The sequence below is a fragment of the Malurus melanocephalus genome, unplaced genomic scaffold (genome assembly GCF_030028575.1).
Source record: "Malurus melanocephalus ecotype Western Australia unplaced genomic scaffold, MMel_1.1 scaffold_203, whole genome shotgun sequence".
In the NCBI taxonomy this organism is placed as follows: domain Eukaryota; kingdom Metazoa; phylum Chordata; class Aves; order Passeriformes; family Maluridae; genus Malurus; species Malurus melanocephalus.
In genome coordinates this window covers 1334302-1356353 of record NW_026623435.1, presented here as the reverse complement: position 1 = coordinate 1356353, position 22052 = coordinate 1334302, and the positions used below count along the sequence as shown (strand labels likewise).

Below are 22052 nucleotides of genomic sequence, written 5' to 3'. Positions count from 1 at the left end.
CCCCCCCCCATCCTTCTGAGTTAGGTGCTACAGGGACAGATCAAGGAGAAATGGCAGTGGGGGTTGGCTGAGCTGTTCATACCTGAAATTCTTCAGAAAAAACTTTTGCCTTCCTTTCTAAGATTGGCTTTTTTGTTGAATTTTTTTTTCCTCTTAAATGATTTGTAGAAGCTGCTAACTGAAAACCTTAAAGGAATGCGTTTTCTCCATGAATTTTATTGTGTGTGGCATTTTAAATTGCGGGACTGATAAAGTCAAGTGAGTATCATCTTTTGCTTTTTAAGACCCTCATTTGAAGCACCCTTAGACTATCAGGTGATAGATACTATTCTAGTTAACAGATTAACATAGCAATTTACTTTCWAGTTCACTTCACAAATGTATAGACATAATTTACAAGATAATGCATGTAATTTTCTTTTTTTTTTCCATACATGGAAAGAGTTCTAAGTATTAGTGTGGAGCTACCAAACCTTAGTTTGTCTAAATGTAAAATAGGAGTGATTATGACTGTTATATTATCTTCCAATGAAGTATAACTGAAATTATGTCAGAGCCTTATGAAAAGTGTATATAAATCACTGCAGAATATACTTTTCATTCAGTGGGGGTTTGTCTGCCTCACAAAAGGGAAGAAAAATCTGGCCAAGGGCAYTTTGTCCAACTCTTAAAAACTAAATGTCCTAGACTCATGCACATGTATTTGACTTCACTGCTATCTGAGTGATGTCTGAAGTCCCTCTATTCCTTCTTTCTCCAATTCAGAGAGTGCGTTACTCATATCTGTACCTTATAGTAGTGTGTATCTTTATGCATCMTGACCAGAAAAGTCAATCCCACTCTGTCTTGGCTACCAAAAAGGTAATGGTTTTGAAATCTTCAAGCTTTCAGACTGAAATAAACTTCAACATTTTGGTAAGTGTAGCTGGCCTTGTTAGTACAGGACAGTGAGTAGTGACCCCATCCCAGTTTTTCCACTGCCTGTGCTTTTCCTACAGAAATGGCTCACCCRTAGAAATACTACACTACATTGGAAATCCTTCCCTAAAACAAGTAATGGACAGGTAGACACCCACAGGAATGAAAGAATGCGCACATTCACACACACACACACTGATGAAAACATGATTCCTACATCTTTCCACAAGACTGATCTTTGCATGAGGCAGGTTTATTTCTACTATTTCTGTACTTACCTCTTTAAACAGCAGTAAAAAAGCAGTGCAATTATAGCAACAAACACCATAGCATTTAATAATTCTTTACTCCTGTTGTCACTTTGCTTATAGCCCACAGACTATAACCCCTTTCCACATGTACCTTTCTCAAATATTCATGGATAGTATCTGCATTATTATAAGGAACAACAAACCCAGGCTGTGTAGAAAGACCAAGAAAATGTATGGCTTTTTTTTTCACCTGCTGTGTCACTGYGTGATGACTGAGAATGACCATTCTTTTTTACACATCAGATGAAGATTCTATTTTTGTTTGTGATTCGAAGAATAATAGAAAGAGGCTGAAATTTTCATAAATAATGAGAGGAGAGGCCACGGGAATAGGGCATGTTTCACTGTGAATCTGAGTTTTTTGAAAACTGCCAGATGATTACGGGAGGAAATGCACATCCCCGATGGCAATACCCATGACAGTGCACACTGTCACAGGTATACTCATCTTGCCAGGTGGTGGCAATATCAGGGTGCAATCTGCTTTACTGCAGGAGCAAATCTGACATAAGATGCCCCTTAGCAGAGACATGATAATAAAGTCCCCTCTAGCAAGAACAGCTCTACAGTTTTCCAAGAGGTAACAATATGGATCATAGGACTTCCATTGCTTGGGCTCTAAACAGCAAAATGGGTGATAGCTTGGCAGGAAGGGAGGAGATCAACATCTGTGTTTAAGTTTTTCATCTATATAAACAGGTCTTTGGGATGTTTTAACTCTATGTCCTCACTAGCTCCATGAACTAGATCAAGGATTATTTTCAGAAAAGACTTTTGGTAGTTTACAGAGCTGTTTTCCCATTTAATTAAGACATTTTTTTTGCATTTCACTTGGGCAGAAATACTCACAACAAACACCCTTGTCTACAGTCCAGGTGAATATTTGATTTTCTGATGTTGGAAGCTTTGCAATAGTGCTACAGCAATAAATTACAGAGTTTTCACACAAGTAATACCTCCAAGAGATTTCTGATTGTCCAACAGTCTTATGTGACTGCAGGTTTGCAAGGAGGGATGAGCATGTGCTTTCTACAACATAACAGCCATCAGGACGATTTCTGGCAGGCAGATGTATCAGAGTAGGCAGCAGGTAGCTGACATGCACCAGTCTGTCTAGAGTCTGGTCCCCTTAACTTCATGGCTCTATCTAAACTGTGTGAGTCTTGTAATCTGTCCCTCTCCACCCTGTGGACGCAGACAGAACTTACTTGACTCCCTCACCATATGTCAGGATAGAGAAGGAACTGAGAGGGGCTGAATCTGAATCTTAATTGGGGAGCCTGAATCTTAATTGGGGAGCCATGATGTGTACTAGGGTCTAAGAGTTCCTGTATGTTCACTGGGTTAGAGAGACGCCAAAGTTACTTTCAGTTTGTACCAATTTTGGCTTTTTATCATCAAAATTACTCTTTGCTAAAGTTGCCCCTGGACTCTTGAGTAGGACTATATTGCAATAATAGATAAAGTGAAGAGAAATGTAATGTTCCAGTTATTAACTGCTAACTGAGCCATAGTGATGCATGCAGAAGAATGTTCTTTAGTATTTATTTTTATTTCAAATGAACAAACACTGGCAATAGAACAATGACTTTCATTATGGAAAGGTAGGCTGAGAGCTGTCTCCTAAGAACCCAGAAGATCTCGAGGGATCATAGCCAGTTTGGCTGCTCTGTTTTTTTTTTCTCCCCTTGTGTCAAATACTAATGGAAAACATTTTTACATTTCACAAAATGCCATAAGTAGTCTTGTCCTTTTATCTTGTTTATGGAAAACCAGGTAATACTCTGCAATTCTTGTAACACATTATTGGAAAGCTTTTGCAATGCTGTGTTTTTATTCTGCTCTGTGAGAYGGCAACCATTCTTTCTGGATGTATGGAAGTGAGGAGATCTGAGTCTTGTTAACTTCTTGTATTAGGGAAATAAGCATATCTTGAGGCTATAACTACTATTGCTTTGAAACACAGTGCTTTGAGGAAAGCTCATTTTGTTCCTCAAATAACTAAGTTTATGATACTGCACCWACCAATACACTTTGTCATTGTTTATGCTGCATTTATGAAGCCCTCAGCTTATCTCAGCTGCAGTGTTGGGTGTGTGGATGTACTTCTACAAACAATAGGAGATAAGTGTTTCTTATTTTAAAATCTTGATGACTTGCAACATACCACAAACTTTATTCTTTCAAAGCCTTGCTGAATCATGTGTTTTTATCAACGCAATCAATAGATCTYACAAAGAAAGAAAGTTTGCTTCTTGAAATGGACACCTCTGCCTATTAATAGCTTCTTTCATCATCAGCTGAATATTTAGAGGAAAAAATAGTTTTATTTTTTTCCCTTGGCACATGCTTTTTGAGCATTCAATTGCGCTTACTGAGCTGGGTAGCTTCCACAACACTGACCAATATAAGATGGACCACTAAGGTAATTCAGTAAAGGGAAGCTAAACACAATCAATGCCTTCCAAGTTAAGGACCCATTTGGATGGTGCCTGCAGTGCAAAAAATTTGGAAAAGTTACACTAATTGTGACTTGTGAAAAACCAAGACCATAAATAAAACAGTAAGTGGCTCCAGTTCTTAACAACATTGTTAATGCAAATGAGCATTGGTAGAACCAGGGATACATCAGCTCTGAAAATAAAACAGTTTCAAGAATACTTCCTTGCAATAAACTCTCAAGACATTTCTTACTAGAGAACACCAAAATCTGTGGGAGTTGATACTGAAAGTGTCAGCAAACTTTTGATTAGGTCCAGAAGTAATTTTCATGCATGCGGCCAACATAAACTGCCCCCTATAATATGGAGGACCTTAATAAAGATAGCAGGTTGACTGCACACCCGTAAGAATTTTAAAACTAGAATTGAAGAGTAGAAATGAATGTGAGTGGGGAGGGAAGAGCAGGACAGAGGAAACAAGAAGAAGTAGACCATGCATATTGTGGTCCATTTTGATGCTATCATTAGTCCCCTGTTGCTTACCTCGAGGAACAGCTGCATGCATTTCTTGACAGTGGGCAAGCCTCAATGTTTAGCTCATTTTGAAAAGCCTCCAAAGGTTTAGCTGCTATAAAACCTTTCTGAACCCTGTTGGTCTGGAAACCAGACCAAAGATCATTTCAAGATCTGGCTTGCTCGGGCCTTTGCTTACGTTTCCATTTCTTCAGCCAGACCAGCCTCACCACAGTCGCAGCCATTTTCGTGGTATTTTGGTATCTCATTTCCTGTCAGGCCTGAGACTAGGAAGTACCGAGATGGCTGAAAATGAGTAAAGTGGAATCAAAGACCTATTTTTGAACAGCAGTGAAGGTCTGAGTTTGGTTCAAGAGTGACATTTTTTATCTGAACAAATTCAGACATTCTCAGGCAATCTACAGAGTGAATGGAGGTTACGTCTTGCAAAGGACTTAGATTTCTAAAAATCTGGTGTTTTCTTTAGAAAGCCCAAGTGCATCTTAATTTTCTGGTTGATTCAATAGTGTGTTGTGGGGTAGATTTTCAAGAGTTGACATGATAGATCCATGATGAAGGCCATGTCCCAATGAAAATTTGTAATGCTTGCTTCTGTATAGTCAAAGTAGTTTTTGACTGTGTGCATACTGCCTCCTCTGCCCCTCTGCTGTTTTCTACAACAAAATTCTGGTGATGCCAATCATGTGGTTTCAATAGTATTGTGTATTTTCATGGGATATGCTTCTGTTGACATTTCTTTATCCATTTCTGGTTAGTAATTTCTAATCACTTCCTTAATATTATCTACAGTGGCAGATGAAAGACTTTCCATTGCAATATTGGAGATGAACCTGAAAAGAGGAAATGCTTCAGAGAAAATTCTCAGTATGCTAATCTTATGCAGAATAATTAATGCTAAAAGGAAAGGAGGAGTAACAAGATATAGCAAGATATTGTCCATAAGCAAATAAACTAAGCAGGGGAGAGAAGGCATAGCATAAATACCAGATTTTTTTTTCCTGCAGTTTTTCAGTCTTTGCCAAGCTGCCCCATATACATGGGGAATTGGTCTGAATTACAGCCATCGCTGTAGTGCGGTGTTGTGCATGGGATACAAGGATACAAACTTTGGTTATGGAGAAGTGAAAGCTCCCTAGAAGTATATGGACTAGTTTTTAGATTGGTATGAGAACACTTAGTATCAGAGGGTTTCTTAATATGACTTTACCAAATTATCATGGTCATCGAGCAGCAAAGTTAAAGCGGTGTCATGTCTTGGCACAGAACACGTGAAGTAAATTTGTGTGTCAGTCTCCCAGATGGAAGTTTTAGCCAGTCCTTGCAGAAGAAATCACTCTGATGAGTTAGTAACCGCCCTTCAGTGATTTTTTCCCCCCTCTCTAATTGATTACCGTTTAAAAATGACCACTAAGTCTTTCATCAGCTGTTGAAAATCCAGGCTAATAGAGAATACAACTTAAAATTCTTGTCAGGATGGAAAGAGAAAACATTTCCTGAAGGCGATCCTTTCCAGCTTTCTCCCTGGCTTGCTCAGTGGGCTGATAGAAAATTTGCTCAAGAATGTTTACCTCATACCTATCCAAAATCTAGGTTTTTTTTTTCTTTTCTTTGTTTACTTTGTTTACTTTAGGCTGCTTGTTCTGTCATCTTCTGAGTCACTGACTAAAGATAACTTTTTCAAATTTGTGTTGCCTTAAATTTGTTTTGAGGATGTAACRATGTACTTGCCAGTCTTTTAGGTGTTCATTTTAAAACTGTATACAAATTAGCTGTCATATATGTGCCATAAATCTGTGAGTCTGTCCCTAGAGCACCTAAAGAGTACTTACATGTAAACAAAGAAAAACTCCTTTGCTCTTTAAGTCATGGCTGCATGTGGTATTGCCATGAAGTCCCATAGTCTTTTTACTTGGGCTAGAATTATCGATTACCAATATTCTTACCTTTCTTTTGGAATTAAAGCAAGATACTGCCATTGAGTAAACAGTGTAAAAGCTCAGGATTTGTTTTGAAATGTTTGCATGTTTTGAAATGCAAGTAGAGAATGATGAGGAATAATTTCATTTGTAGTCAGGGTGGACTCACTGTGATCCAGGCAGCAAGCTGCAGTACAGAGAAAACCTGCAGATTGCAGGCATTGTGGTTGTCATTGGGAAGGCAATGCCTCAGTTCCGTTATCTTTCCTGTGCCYTTATCTGGAGTGAAGTGGAGGAATGGTTGAGTTTAGTCTGAGTAAAAGTCTGCCATTGAGTCTCATTACACTTTGAAGGAGGGGGAGAAGAGAGCATGACGTTTAGTGGACATGCACACCATTTTAGCCGTATTTTAACTGTAACATGTTGACTTGTACAGGAATGCGGTTAAATCAGACCATGTGTCCTGAATATCATGGAATACGAATTGTGTGATCTGTTTGGGACCTAAATGACGCCATCTAGAGAATTGCTCCCCAAATCTTTTTCTTTGCTAGATGCTGCTCTGCACAGGAACATCTTTCTACAAAGGGTAGAATCTAGGGTTTGGGGCCCCTGTTTTGAGAATACAAGGCAGAAATATGGCATTGACAGCATATCAGAAAAATGGTGATTTTGAAATATGAAACTCTCTTCTCAAATGAGACTGATATGTGCATGCCAGGCTAGTTTCAGTGCACTTGTCTTCAACCTGATTTTCTGATTTTCAAACTTCCTGGGCTCCTCTTCAAGACTATGAGGTGAACCTAATGGTCTTAAAAGGAGAGTTACTGTTAGAAGAAGGAGGACCCGTTGAAAACAGCTCTCAAATGATCTCTGGTTCAGTTGCCTCAGTTAATTTATTTGTCTTCATCTGTGTAGTTGAAGAATTATTTAATGCATTTAGTTAGAGTGCTTTAATAGGTTCTCATGCACTTTACCATTCCCATTGATGCCACTTAGTGTAGAAAAAGAGGTGTCAGTGAAGCTGACCCAGGCTATGTAAAGTGGTCACTTTTTGCCATCTATTTTTACCGGTATAACCAGTATATAGTACAGTATAACACTGCTCAGTCCAGAGTGCAGTTGTCATGTGGGCTGATGGGGTTTCTGGAGTGAAAAAAATCACTGCAGCAAATGTCACTTTTTAAAGGAAAAATTGCTAGCAGAGAAATGAAATCAAGTAAGTGAAACCTGGTCCTGAAAGAAATATGCCAAGATGGACTCGAGGGTAGCACATATTGGAACGATGCCTTGGTCCCCACAAGAGGGTGCAAAAATGAAAAAGATTGGCAACATAGAACCAAAATAAGGCTTTGAGTTAACCATGGGTGTATTTGTTTAGTAAATTATCTCTGGTGTGTCAGATGGCTCGTTTTTGGAAGAAAGCCATCAAAGACTTAATTGACGTAAAATAAAAGCAGAAGATGCGGTGGGGGTCTATACAGATATTTCTCCATTTCTCCCCCTGTCCATTCCGCTGCAAATACAGAGCGGTGACATCATCGGCGCAGCGTTCTCAGGGGCAGGGAGGTCCCCKCTCTTCTTCCATGGCATTTCAAGGATCCACCACAGGAGGGAGAGAAGAGCAGCGCGGTCTGCCCTGTCTCCTCTGGGAAGGGCTGAAAAGAGGGGAAGCCCTTGTTTCCYTCCCCAGCGGCTTTAGTCCGGAGGGGCGGAGKGGAACAGCCGGGCACCTTGATTCTTCAGCACTTGTCACTGAGTTGTACATCAGATAGGTACTCAAATGGGAAAAATCTCAAATGAAAAGAAGTCTTGACACAAACTGCTGAAAGAAGGTTGARAAGAATTCTGTAAAAAGGAAGTGTCTTTAATGACATGGCATGCTTTGACATTAATGAACCATTAGCATTGATGAGAGCTCAGAGCAGGCTGGTGTGGACAAGAGGGAATATCTGGCCTAGTAGAGGAGATGCTCTTGACTGTGGGGCATCAAGAGGGGTTTCAGTCTGCAGGAAGCACAGGGTGTATTAATTTCATTGCATGTATCAAGGCTGTTTCCTTTTGCAGCATTTATTCCATAAATTCTGGTGAGCAAGACAAAGCAAATGGAGAACTTATTTTTCATGCTGTATTTAATGGGACTGCCTTTCAGACTGTCCTCCTAGGAAGGCAATTTCCAAGGATGCCAAATTTCTGATGGATTTCAGCCTAAGTGAACTTAGTTGAAAATCTGAACTTTGAACAGAAGGTTTTATGTTTCCATCATGTTTTCTCCTTGAAAGGTTCCATAAATTACATTTCTGAGAAAAAGAGAAAGGTTTTTTTTTTTTTGAAAGAAGTGTTCATTTGGTAAATTGCTTGTCTATTTAAGTTTCCTTTTTCCAGGTGCTAAATGACTCCCAGAGCAAAAATTCTGCCATTGCTTGATGATGGACTTCCATTAATTTGCAATAAAATTACATGACAATATTCATTCATGGATAATTAATTTCACTCACAAGGGAGAACGGCAACAAGCAGAGCTCAAATGTCTGCTTGTCTGTAGCTAGTGCAGCAATTTTCTCTACTCTGAAATGGATATCAAGGACCACTCCTATGAAGTGTCAGTGTTTGTGTTCATTGGATGCAAGAGCAGGGGAGATGTATGGCAATGAGAGTCRGAGTATTTCTGATGAGATGGCAAAGCCAGATCTGACACCAAGACTGAATGGCTGATAGAGATTAATTGTGGCATCTTTGTGGCAGGTGACAAACTCACTGAAGCTCAGCAGGCACAGCACTGCTGGTTTGATGGAGCRYGTGGTAAGATAATCACAGGCTYACAATATGTGTAGTATTGAGGTGACAGCAGAGAGCTAACACTGCTGACAGGAGTGAGCCCAAAGAACCTGCAAACTGGCATCCCTTGGGACTGATAGTTGTGATTGGTCTCTCTGTCTGCTGCAAATTTTTGTCCGATATTCTACTTCCCCATCCAGCTGATCTTTCCTTAGTACACCTTCAGTGTTTCCATGCCTTTTCTATGTACAGACTGTAAGCCGTTTGTGTTTGTGCAGTGTTTTGGGTAAAAGAGGCTCATGCCTGGTTGGCCTTCCTCGTCTACCGTGGTTTTCAAGTTTAGTAACAAATAAGAATAAATCTTGACTGACGCCTTCTTGCAGGTGAGACTGAACACAAATGATGGGGGATATATAAATAGTTGAGTTCATCAGGTGATTGTGGCCACAGTGTGGTTCTTTACTCCCTRTGCAAATTACCCAAGCTGGTAATTTTGTATAGACTTTCCTATATGCACATGTATATGCATATATATATATATACACAAATACACATATTTGATCCTACTTTACCTTTTGTAAAGAATTAAAGCAATCAATTAAACATTTTAGGAAGTAATCAGCAAATGTGTCAATTCCCTGGTTTTGTCATGCTGCTGGCTGAAGGATTCTGCACAGTGCAGAGAGTGAAATGTCATCTGCTTGGTATTTCCTGACTTGTGAGAGCTTAGTGTTTCAACCTTATCATTGCCATAAAGCTGAGGTTCTTAGGTTGTGGTATGTGTTTCCTTTCATGGTGCAAAACCCTTTCTCCCCTGAAGAAAAAAGAGCCCTGATTCAATACAGCCAGGTCTTTCATAGAAAGAATAATGTGAATGTGTGGATGCCTCTTGCTATTTTTGCACATAGGTCAGATGGAGCTGGAAGCTTCTTTTTCCAGGCCCTTTCCTGCATTTCAAAGGAGAAAGGAAGATGGGTCGGGATGCAAGATGCTTCCATCTTGTGAGTGCAGACGAAAGAGCTGAGAGCTATTTGTGCTGCTGGATTCACCACCTCTGGAGTATACCCTCATTTTCTACAGCAGCAGCACCAAGAACACTCTGGAAAACATGGTCCAAAAGTTTTCTTGACAAACTAAGACAGGTGTCAGTCATTATCAAGAAACACAAAACATCTTGCCATAGGCTTCCTGGASCTTCAAAATACTGGATCCGTCAGCTACAATAAATTCACTAGATTGCCGTGTTCTATCTTAAGATTACCCGTGCTAGTCATATATTTGTATACAGGGGTGCACTGTGTACGTTCCCATGCAAAGCTTTTCTTCCCTTTGTTTTCCAGAAATAATTGGAAAACACCGATTAAAATATGTCAGATTTTTTTTTTCCCTGAAAAGTTTTTTGTAATTTGATCTSACTTCTTTGATCTGTTTTCTTGTTTGTGTGCTTTGGTCTAAGGGAATGATGCATAAGGTCTAGAGTTAGTTTTCATTTGACAAGATTGCTAAATTGGTAGGTTTTGACTGTGTTGGAGGTGCTACAGGGCAGCTGTGTTTGTTGGTTGATGAATTTGTGTTATTTAAAGACTGAAAAGAAGAAAAAGAATACCATCTCCCTTCAAATCTCAGATCAGATCACTTCAGGAACTGTCTCAGGCGTTATTTGATTTTAGTAGCTGTCTTGATTATCATCCTAAATAATGAGAGAATAGAGCTTTTACTGCCTACATTGCCTGTTATGACAGGAGAAATCAAGAGGTCACACAGTATCTTTCTGTGTTACAAAAGCAAATTATTTCTTTAAAACTGCTGTCCTGAGTCTTCTCAACACWCGTGGGGTTGAGGAAACTCCCAAGTTAATTCATTTTACAAACTTGTCATGAAATGACACTCAGTTAATGCAAGTAAGRAGCAACCAGAAGTGTCCAATGAAATCAGGAGGTTAMAAATAGGACAAATCTCATGTAAAAATTCACTATTTCCACCTGACAGCAATTAAAGCAGTGTCAGAGATGCACTGAAATTCCCTCCAGAGATCTTAATGAAATTGAGTTAAACGTTAGAAAGAGTGTGTGTGATGGATGGAAAAGTTAGAAAGGAATGATAAGTCTATCAAAGCTGAATGGGGTCACGGTTCTTACTTGGCGGCTCGTTTGTGGTGTACAGGATGTGTCTCGGGAAGAGCCCTGCAGCGATCCGCTGTCAGCAACAGCAAAGCAGGTGTGCGTGTGTGCCCGAGAGAGGCTGGGCTACATGCTTTCCCCTCACATACCTGATCTTTCCTGCTTGAGTAAAGGTCAACATCTTTTAAAACTTTGTGATTATTTTTTTAATGCTTCTGGTTTTGCTGGAAAACTGTTCAGTGAAGTGAGATTTAGAAGCTGTTGTCAAAGTATAATTGGAGCTTGTCACTTAATTTCCTTTCATTCATTGGGGCTGTGAAGGGCCTGAGGGTTTTCATATACCCATGTGTCATATACACACTTTCTGTGTCCTGTGTGGAATAAAAAATGGTGTGATGTGTGCCAGGTGTCTGCAAGGCAGTTCAAATGGTGAAGTAACCTGGGTGAGGGGAAGTGAGATTTTGGTTTGCCCCACTAGTATGCTCTTCTGAGAGATCAGAWATGATTCTGCCTCACCATGTTTCAGTCCTTCCTATGAAAGAGGCCTGTCACAACTGCAGCTTCTGTCCAGGCCCTCTGGAATTTCAGTTTGCTTCACACACATCTATGTGATTTGGAGAGCAGAAATGCCTGAGATGGACACTCAGCTGAAATGGAGATCTCTGATCATGTCATGTGTGCTGTGGATGCAGGAGCTGCAGGTTCAGCTGTGCCTGGGTCCCAGAGGGTTTGTATAATAGCAATTCTGACATTCCACAGTCTTTGTAATTGGTGTGTCCAACCTTCTCCATAACGTCCTGCTGAGTCCAGTGGGAGTTTGAGCAAGGCAAAGTTGGGCACGTGTCTTTCCTCTTGATTCTGGAACAAGGAAAACTATGGGTCTACCCATAAGGGCAGGAGTGTGCCAAGGAGCTTGGGGATAATTGAAGTGCCTGAAACTGATACTGTCAACGAGCATGTTTGGATATGAAGCCTTGGAGATGCGATAAAATCTGTTAGTCTGTATGTGACTGTGTGGTGGTGCTGCTCATAGCAGAAACCTGTTGGCAACTTTTATGTATACAGGTAGAAGTTGATCAAAAGGACACCACTGGGTATAAGCTGGGCATGCAGAGCATAAAATCACCTCTCCCTCCTCTTTATTGCTACAGGGCATTATTTACTTTCTCAAATCACCCTGTTGTCCTATTTGTCCTTCTTACATGTCGTTGAAAAATGCATGTGATTTCAGGACCTAAAGTTCCACTGAAACAGCCACTAATTTGTAAAACAAAATTTGTTAAAATCCCATCATTCACTTTTTAGGGCAAATACAGCTCACTCTCTTAACAGAAGGTTGATAAATCCCCATATCCACAAAGCTGTTATTAAAATACTATCAGTCCAACTTTTTTTCTTTCTGTGAAAATGATCGTTTTGATCTTTGTGACAAAGGCACAATCTCTTCCAAGATGCAGCCCTTCTAAAACAACATGCTCTCTGAAGGCTCCAAAGACTGTTCTGGGAGCCAGAGATTTTCTGATAGATACCTGAGCATGGTGGAAGCACTAGCTAATTGAAATGGAATTGAGCAGAGCCTGGAAGAGACAGCATTTAAAGTCAACAGAATGGGGAGCTGTGCTCATGCCAAAATTGTGTGAAGAAAAGAGCTCGAGTATCAGGATTTTTTATGTTTGTTTTTTTCCCCTCAAAACCAGTATGTTTGTTTCAAAATAAAATGGGTTACAGATAAAATGTGCTATAAATTGCATGCACAGGTTTTTATACAATTATTTTCTTACAAGCAACCTTTAAGACAACCTCTAAATTATTCCTATTACCTCAGGTAATTGACTGTGCATACAACAGTTAACTTAGAGCTAAGGCTGTGTATGGGATGGTTCATCAACACARTCATTAAGGAAAGCTCATGAAACTGAGAGTGCTGAAATACCTGTAATTCATTCTGAGTGCTTTATCTGGGCAAGCCCATTCAGTGTGCATTGGCTTCACAATACACTTTATACCAAGCTCATGCCTCTCAATCAGTCCTGCTGTCCCCTGTGGCCTGGAATCCTGCCTGAGCTTGACTGCAGTACATCAGGTAAGGTTCCTGCTGCTTAGCTGCTGCTTCCTTAGTTGACAACCCCCCATGTTGTCCAGAAGGGCTTGCGCATTGTGTTAAAACTCCTGCAGATTGCATATGAAAACATGAAAAGTGTGAGAGTGTGTTTTCAACAGGCAGCCTCCGTCTTAGCAATGGTGTGATGCGTGGAGCAAGTCAATGTTGTTATTTCAGTTCATGTGACCGGGGCTCCCTCATGTCCATTAATCTGAAGGTGTGAATGATGCTTTGGAAAGAAGGCTTGTCTTTCAGTGTTCAAGTCACTCACATTTCTGTGGTAGCACATTGATCAAGATTTTAAACATTTTCTAGCCCAGAGATCTCTGCTGCTCACTGTTTTGCTGTCTTAAGTAGCTGCTGACTATCTGCTGTCTCTCTGACAGATCTTTTTCTTCATTGCATTTTTCATGTCAAAGGTGAATATCATTGCACTATTGCTATTTCATTTTCCATATTGCATTGGGATCATCCATTGAACTGTTATGGTGTTTTTCAAATAAATGGAATTTGAAATGAACACTTGGCAGATTTAGTCTGATGGGCTGTGAATCCAGATGTTCCACTTCTGTTCATCACCTAGGAAAATACATACCCAGTACTGTTACCCCAGGGTTAATTTCTCAGCCACACTCAGCTTCATTATGGACACTTCCCTTACCCTGTGGCTGATCTGTCTGGTGAAGTGCAGTCATTCTGTATCTAGTAGGTTGTTTGGGAGTTTATCTGGGGACCTCTTGCTCTTATAAAATACTTATTAGAGATTGGTAGATAGTCCTGTGTTCCAGATTGGTGACAATGTGCCTATAGTTTCTCTCAGAACTGGAGGAAACAAGCTGGTTCAAAACAATTGTGGCAAATATTTCTSCTTTATTTCTGACAGATCACTTCCRTGTTCAGGATTGATGGCTGAATCTAAGAACAACCTCACATGTGAGGCACAGTTGCAGTTGCCCAGTTATTGCTGTTTATTTGCCATCATCTCTGTAGTTCTTCGGGAGGCAGTGAAGACTGAGTTGGTGAAAAGGATGGCTTCCTCATCTAACCAAAGAGCACTGGTTAAAGGCAAAAAATTGTATCAGCTCTAGCATGGGCTGAAAAATAGAGGCAGAAGAGGCATGCATATCCAAAGATATATATATATATATATATATATATATATTTGAAGGATCAAAAAATAAGAAGTACAATAGAAGAATGTTTTAATCAGTATAATTTACAAGATAGCCATCTAGCTTCAGTCAGCCTAGAGAAAGTGCTCTCCTCTTGCCCCAGTCAGGTACATGCATGTACTGACTCCTTTTTTGGTCTTTTTGTTTGCTTTTAACTAATCTCCTTCATTTATGGATAGACAGCTTTTCATTATCTAAGATTTAAAAAAAAATTGTTACCAATAATAAATCATGTGAAATCTCTGCTAGCTAAACTGATTGGCTGAATGGCTTAATGTTTTCTCTCATGATGAGAATTATGTAAGCAAAATTACAAGTGATAAAATTGATACTAGCATAAAGAGAGAAAGAATGAGAAATCTGGGCTTTTTGTAATAAGTTTTTTTAAAGGCAATTTGCCTATGAAATGTTGCATTTTTAGAGAAAACATTTCTTAGCAAGCAGCTCTTCAGTTTGAAAGTTTTCTGTAAATTCAGTGGATTTTATTGAAATTTTGTGTTTAAAATACTAATGTTCTTAAGGAGATGGAGAAGCAGTCTTATTGTATTCCAGAGATGTGTAGTAATGCAAAATATTTTTGTTTCTTAAGGGACCTAACAGAAGACAAAAATACAGGAAATCTATCAATTTTTAAGTAGAAGGGTTTTAATTGGAAGGAACTTCTAGCAGCTGCAGTATTTCATGCGCAGTATAACATGGATGCGACTACAGGCTATCATCATTATAGTTTTGTGTCAGTAACAGGATATCTGCTAAACAAGAAATTAAATAGTTTTAAAAGTTTCATGAACTGATTCTACTTCTGTGAATCTTTTCTAACATGAAGAGTATTCTGCAAAATTAGCAAATTCTGCAACTTCTCTGACTTAGTTTCTTTTTAGCAATCACATCATTATTTAGTATTGAAAACAGTATATACATAGTCACTGTTGCTTTTTTTTTTCAAATTTCTTCTGAGAAATTCCTCTACCATTTTTAATATAAGAATATCAATTTCTGGTGAAAAATTTGATGTATATCGTAGATGTGACTCATTTAAAAAGCAGTATATCAAGCCCTCTATTCATAAAACCACAGCATTAATACTGAGTAGCAAAACTGTCCAAGGATTTTGCAGATTTTGTAGAATATTTTTCAGCCTTGAAATAACTTATAAAATTGGTTTTAGTCATRAAACACTTGAAAGCACAATGAATACTTGTCAATTATCGTGCCATGCAGGAGAATCTCATAGGTACATTTGAAGTATAGGACAAATTGACACTGGAAATTTGAAATACTGTTGACAAGAGACTGAGGTAAGACAGGTCAAGTTGCTTGTTGTTACTTTTGCTAAATTTGTTTCTGACCAGGTATATTAAAATGTTCATAGATAGCTCCAGATTTATCCCTGCAGAAACAGGAAAATAAGTCCTAATGTAACTATTACCGAAGCCAAACACTTAAAAATAAAACTGTTTCTTTTATTATCACAGTTTTTTTTTTTTTTTCTGTTTCATACTGACAGTCTTCTTTGCATGGAAGATACACGCATCTGTAGATGTATGAGGATGCGATTTGGGATATGTCTCCCAAGACTGATTTTTGAAAAATCCCAAACTGCTTAATTTATCTATTTTTAAAGGCATCTTTGATGTTATATAGAAAATTGCTTTGTTTCATTGTGCAAGTTCCTTTACATTTATATCACTTGCATGATCTTAGTRTCACAGTGACCTTACCCATATCAAAATCTCTAGTGTCAGAATAGTCCAGCTGTTTTGTCTAATTACCCTAATTACCTAATGTCAAAACGTTCCTATAACCCAGTCTAAACACATTTGAGTCCAACAAATTAGCACATGCAAGGCTTYTTTCTCATATTATTCAATTAAAAATGAATTCCTCTTCCTTGGTCCAAAGAAAATCATTACACATTCCTCTCAGGGGACCAATTCTTTTTTACTTGAACCATTACAACTGCCTCTTAATATGATAAAAAATGTAATGTAAGAGGCAAGAAGTCTACATTAGAGTGTCAGGCACTGTGAGGACCAGGGAGTGGGAACAGTGGGGGCTCYGTGTAGGCAGGCAGAGCCTGCCCCACCCCCAGCCAGGAGCAGGCAGCCATGGGGGCCTGGGGCAGCCCCAGCCCCTGGCATYGGACACCTCCCTGGCTGTGGCTGCTGTAATGGTCAGAAGTCATCTTCGGCTGGGATATGGGCCTGGATGAGCAGAGCCCTTGGTGAAGATGGAACATGGTAGGAGCAGTGGATTTGGCAGACGCTAAGCAGCAAGGTTGGAGGTGGAAAGTAGGTTCTGTGGGTTGTTACCTGTTCAGCACAGCATGAGAGCCTCTTCACAGAGGCTGCCAGTGCTGTCTCTCAATGGATCCTGATCCTGAGCTCAGACAGCCATACCTTTATGAAGAGCATGGTCTCAGGACCTATACCTGGAGATCCAACATCATGTTTAAGTGTTAATGATCAGAATGTACCCCAAGAAATCTGTATAATTTGTAAAGTAATTCTTGTGATGAAAAATTCTACCAGCCAGGTTTTTGCTCTGGGAAGGTAACAGAAACCAACTTAAGGCAAGCACAGTCCAAGCTGTTTCCAGTTTTACAGAACAGAAAGTGTATTAGTTGGTAGCTGCATAAGCACCCCAGTAAACAACCTCTGCATTCTAGTTGATGTTGAGTAACATTGTATTTTGTATAATACAGATTTTATAGTTTTAATTGCTATGAAATACTCGGGCAATAGGCACAATTTATCTCTGATTTGATCATGTATGCTGTGCTGAAGTTGCTTTGCTATTTGTGAGTGAAGACTTTTCCCTTGGAGAAATACAAGGAGCTAGCCCAGTCCAAAACCTAAAGGCCTCATCATCCCYAAAGTCAGGAAGAGATCGAGGGGAGAATCTGTGGAAAACTATAGAAAACTGAAATCCTCTGCATAGAGGGCTGTCCTAGACACTGTAGAAACAATGTGTGTGCTGCAGTCTTACAGCTGATCCCCCAGTATGGCCAAGGAACATCAAGCTCTGTAGGACCCCTCATCCTATTGACTGTTTTTTGCAAGACAGCAGCAACCAGACTGTCGACTGTTCATGTTCTGCATCTGACAGGACAGCCAGCATGTAGGTAATGTTTTCYCATCCACAATCTCCTCAGGTGTGARTAGCRAGCCATTAGAGGAAATGAGTATCACTTTCCACATAGCTTTCCCTGCTTTCCACACCCTATAAAGCACGAGGTGCAAGCAAAACTGTGGTAGCGTGGGTAGGCTGCCAGAGGCAGCAGCTGCAGAGGGACATGGCCGTGTCCCAGTGCCCGYCTGTATGCGCGTGCCCAAGGGCAGGGAGCAGGACAGCKGCTTTAGAACCATTGCRCCCTGCACAGCCRAGCACTGATCACACCCTCCTGGCTCTAGGAGCCCTCCCAGCTCAGTGTAACTGGGTTACCACAGTTAGCACAGGGCCCAGGCTGCTGTGGCTTTCAGAGTCRTGCAGCAAGGAATAAACATGTCCACCCACACCAACCCTAATGGGGCAGAACAGTTCCCCACCAGGCAGTTCAGGRATGCCCATGGRTTAYCAGGCTTCTAATTGTCACATGCATYYTCCACTRTTTCCRGCTGTCAGGAGACTAAACGGAATAAGCAAGTTGAAGGTAACTAACAGACATGTGGCTTGCCTTCAAATGTTCAGACCAGAAATTCCTTGGTCAAATCAGTTTCTCTTATATTGCAAGGTCTGGTCACAAGTAATTCTGGACCACAAGATATCATCTCATGTTGAAAAAAATCAAATTTTATGGCTTGCATTTGCAGTTATGGAATGAAAAGTGCTTGCCAGCATCAGCTTTCCTGAGACAACAAGGAAACTCTGACATTTTCTCTTCCCTAAAGAAAGAAAGCAAATCACATCTCTTGCCCTCCCTCTGCTCACCATAGCTGAAAGCAACCTGTGTGCTGCAGATCTGAATAGGAGTGGTTTTCCTATCCCTTCTGTACTTTTATGCCTTTTGTAGGTGCCATCTATAACCTGTTGCACAACCCTAACAAACCATAATTTATGAAACAGTTTAATTCATCAACCCAAGGTGCCAATAGGAAGGGAGTTCCAAGGGTCAAAAAAGCATTATGTTTTTATACTACACAAGTCTTGAAAATATAGATTAATAATTTGAGATTTTAATCCCTTCTCAAAATGCTGGCCAATGTCTTTCAGTCCCTTTACTGTGCAGCCCTCTTCCTGAGGAGAATGTCCATTTGGATGGGTTTAGTCCCATTTTTTTTTTTTTTTGTGGTTATTGCTGTACAAACACTGAGTAGCTCTTTGAGCAATGACATCTCAGAGGGGGCAGCCCCCTTTGCAGAATTCCTGCAGCAGCCTCCATGTCCTGTCCAGTTCATATCTGATGTATTCAGGACAAAGATCTCTGGGACTACGGGTGAGGTAAGATCTCAAGTGTGACGCTGGGAACTGTGGAACTCCTAGAAGTGCTTTTATGGGGTGGTTTATGTGCCCCTCTGTGGCAGCATTGGTGTTAAGGATCCTGCTAAACTGTGTTTGTTGGTATTTTTTAACCTGGTAGAGGGAGCTGTTTGAATCCTGCTTGTGGCATATTGAGGAGACATCAATTCATTGGAARGAAGAACTGAGAAACATCCCATCTTACCAGGCACTTCCAAACTAAGTACTTCTGTCAAGCTGTTTTGGGCTAGAGGCAGCAGAAACCTGTAGCTGTTTGGCAGGAACAAACGACAGTTCCTCCAGAGGAAATTGAAATTCTTCAACCGTTTTTGGTTTGAACAGTCTGAGGGTAAAACTCTGCTCCCCATGCAGTCTTCTCTAAGGGAGAACARTGAGCTGGATGAGAGGATTTGTTAGGCAGGTTGTTGTGTCACTCAGTTTGAGCCAATAAAATCTTACATGGTGGTGAACTCTTACATGAACTGAACTTTAGGGTGGATTTAATGCCAACTTGCATGTTGTAACATAACCTTGATGTTCAGAAGTCTGTGGTTGCTCTCAGGAAATGGGATTTTCCTGCACTAGCATTGTGTGTGATGCATTCTACAAGTTCATAGTTGGAAGAACTAAATGTCATCCCCATTTCTGGGGGTGGTGGGAAGGGGAGGATGTGAAGAATATTGAAAATATGTCCTTTAAACCACATAAGTGAAACAATGGAAATAGGAAGAATTACATGTCAAGCATTTATATCCCATGTGTGTGTGTCTATGAGTTCACTCAAAATTGCTGTGGACACAGGGTCGATATTCTTAACTTCAGCTGCTGCTGTGTTTAATTCTTTGTTGAATACTTTGTTCAATCCTGAACTTGCATCACATCTCCCAAAAGGGAGCTCTGGGGACTTCTGCTGAATGCCAGCCTCCTGGCATAATACAACCTTTAAACCCTCCACTTTTTGTTTCACTGTTGTGAAAAAAGCTATTGGATATGTACATTAGATAACAAGAGGAAAAATTTTCCATGTTATAGCAGTGAATCTTTGTTCAAATAGAAGTCATTGCACAGCTGCAAGTTGGAAGATTTTGACCTGTAGTATTTGCAGATGGGAACACAGTGATGGATTAGTGACATCTCCAATTTATTTTGTCTTCTGCGGGATGCTGCTGTGTTTAGTGATGATAAACAGCATTTCTCAGTGATTCTTGATGTGCCCATATTATTCAGCTAGCAGCCAAACTGTTGAGTTACAAGGATGAAACTAAAATAGCTAAATATCCTAGGAGATCCTGTATGGAATAGGGACTTTGTCCCTAGGAAAAAAATTACAATGTTCTAAGGTTTCTGCAGATGAAATTTGCACCTTTCCTGAAGAGAAAAGAYGGATAACACTCTCCGGTCTGTGCTCACTTGAAGACTGGGAGAATAAACAGTATGGCAGGTTGTGTTACAAATGGGTTCTTGCTAGCGTTCTCAATCTCTTTGGATTTCTTGTGTCTTAATCCAACTGGCTCCTGAAACTATGAAGATCTTCTATTTGAGAAGAAAAGCACTGTAGTTAGCAAAACTTTCYGATTCCTGTAAACTGGATCAAGTTCACTAGTTCAGAGAAACTTAAGATTGTAACTATTGAGATTTTCTATTAATAGAATCTGAAAAGGATAAAACACAGGATAAGGTAGTAATTTGTTTCTTAGTTTGCTAAGAAAATTCCTGAAGCTGAGCATTTTTACTGCAAAGTTTATTACCTGCACTAAAACACACCAGCTGAAATGTTGTAATATAGTCGAAGTAATTTTCTTCTTCCCTGTGTAGGCTTACGGTTAATAAAAAGGCCAGGTTCTGTCTGGATCTCAGAGGTAACAAATTACAAAATAAAGGCAAAGAGAATTTTATTATGAGTTTTTGAAAGTTCAGACAAACATAGATGGGGGTACATTTCTCTGCTGAATCTACAGTTTAGGGAAAGTTTTAATCTTGTAGCGAAATGGTGCGTAATTCATTGTGTTCAGCTCTGCTTTTCTGCAAGTACATTGTATGTTGCTAATACTTTATTTAATAAACAAATAGCCATTGACTCGGTCAAAATGCTTGAACACTGATCTCATCTGGAAGCTGTTAAGTCCTGGTGTCATAAAGAAATGTCCTTGAGTTACCTGTTCTGAAAAAGAGGTGTTTGTTTAACTTTTGTCTGTCCCAATTATATGGCYCACAAATGTACTGATCAATGTAGCTAATGATTGATGCTTTAGGAAGTCCAATGMGTTTAAAACATAAACATATGTCTCTCTAGCTGTAACGTGTAGGTAGGTGTATTTCCATTGAGACAACAGCACAGCGTGGGGAAGCTTATCCCCTTRTTAGCGAAAGATAACCCTCTGCACATGAGCATTTAAAATACTGTTAATCTAAACTGTAACTCTAACTGTAACTGCAAGAAAACATCAGAACTGGGTACACCAATATAGTTTACAATGGCTTCTTACAGAGACCAAAAACCAGAATTAAAAGACAAGCTAAAATGAATCAGTTGCTTGGGAAAATATTTTCCGGGTATATTAAATTCTTCCCCTTGCACAAGTTATCTTGTCTAGTGACAAATAGCCAAAAAGCTGTTTAGATAAAGATGGGTCTTCCACGCATATCAGGCAGCTGCAGTATTTAAAACCCTTCTCCATGCAGGGTAACACAATTCCACTTTACAGTTGTGTTTTTGCAGATACACTGTCAGTTTTGGAAGAATTGCTTTGTGCCCATCAGACATAGATGTAGCTGGGACTCCAGTTCCCTGGTTCTTGAAGCCACAATAAAAGACCACAGAAATTTTAATTCAGCCAGTTACTGTTAGCATGTGAATTCATCACTGCAGTTTTATTCATACTGGAGAAATCTCCTTTCTGTGCCAGAGGGAAATATCATTGCAGATACGATTGGGTTTTTGTAATGAGTGCTTATAACCCTTAAATGTAGAAAGAAAATTCCAAGTAGCCAGAGATCAGAAAAATCAAAATCACCTTCTTTCTCACTTCATCTGTGTGTATTCTCTTAAGGTATAGCTGGGCTTACCAAGTGTCACCTGGCCTTCTTGGAAAGAAATTATATGTTCCCTMCTATCTCAGTCTATCTTCAATAGACTTAAAGTTTTTTTATTAAACCATAGATGCTGCTTGGAGCTGTGAATCAAATGTAGGTGATTTTTCCCACTCCTGTCTAATGGAGAAGAACTTGCCTCCTGTTTTCTAGCTATCTGATTGAAGAAAGATACTAATAATTTAATTTACTGAAAGCACTCTTTGGGTAAAA

General features: G+C 39.7%; 1 protein-coding gene across 3 annotated transcripts in view; it reads left to right on the top strand.

Annotated features, from left to right (window-relative positions):
• SMOC2 (SPARC related modular calcium binding 2) overlaps positions 1–22052 on the top strand; it is a 136718-nt gene that overhangs the window by 1596 nt on the left and 113070 nt on the right. The gene's annotated exons all lie outside the window — the stretch shown is intronic.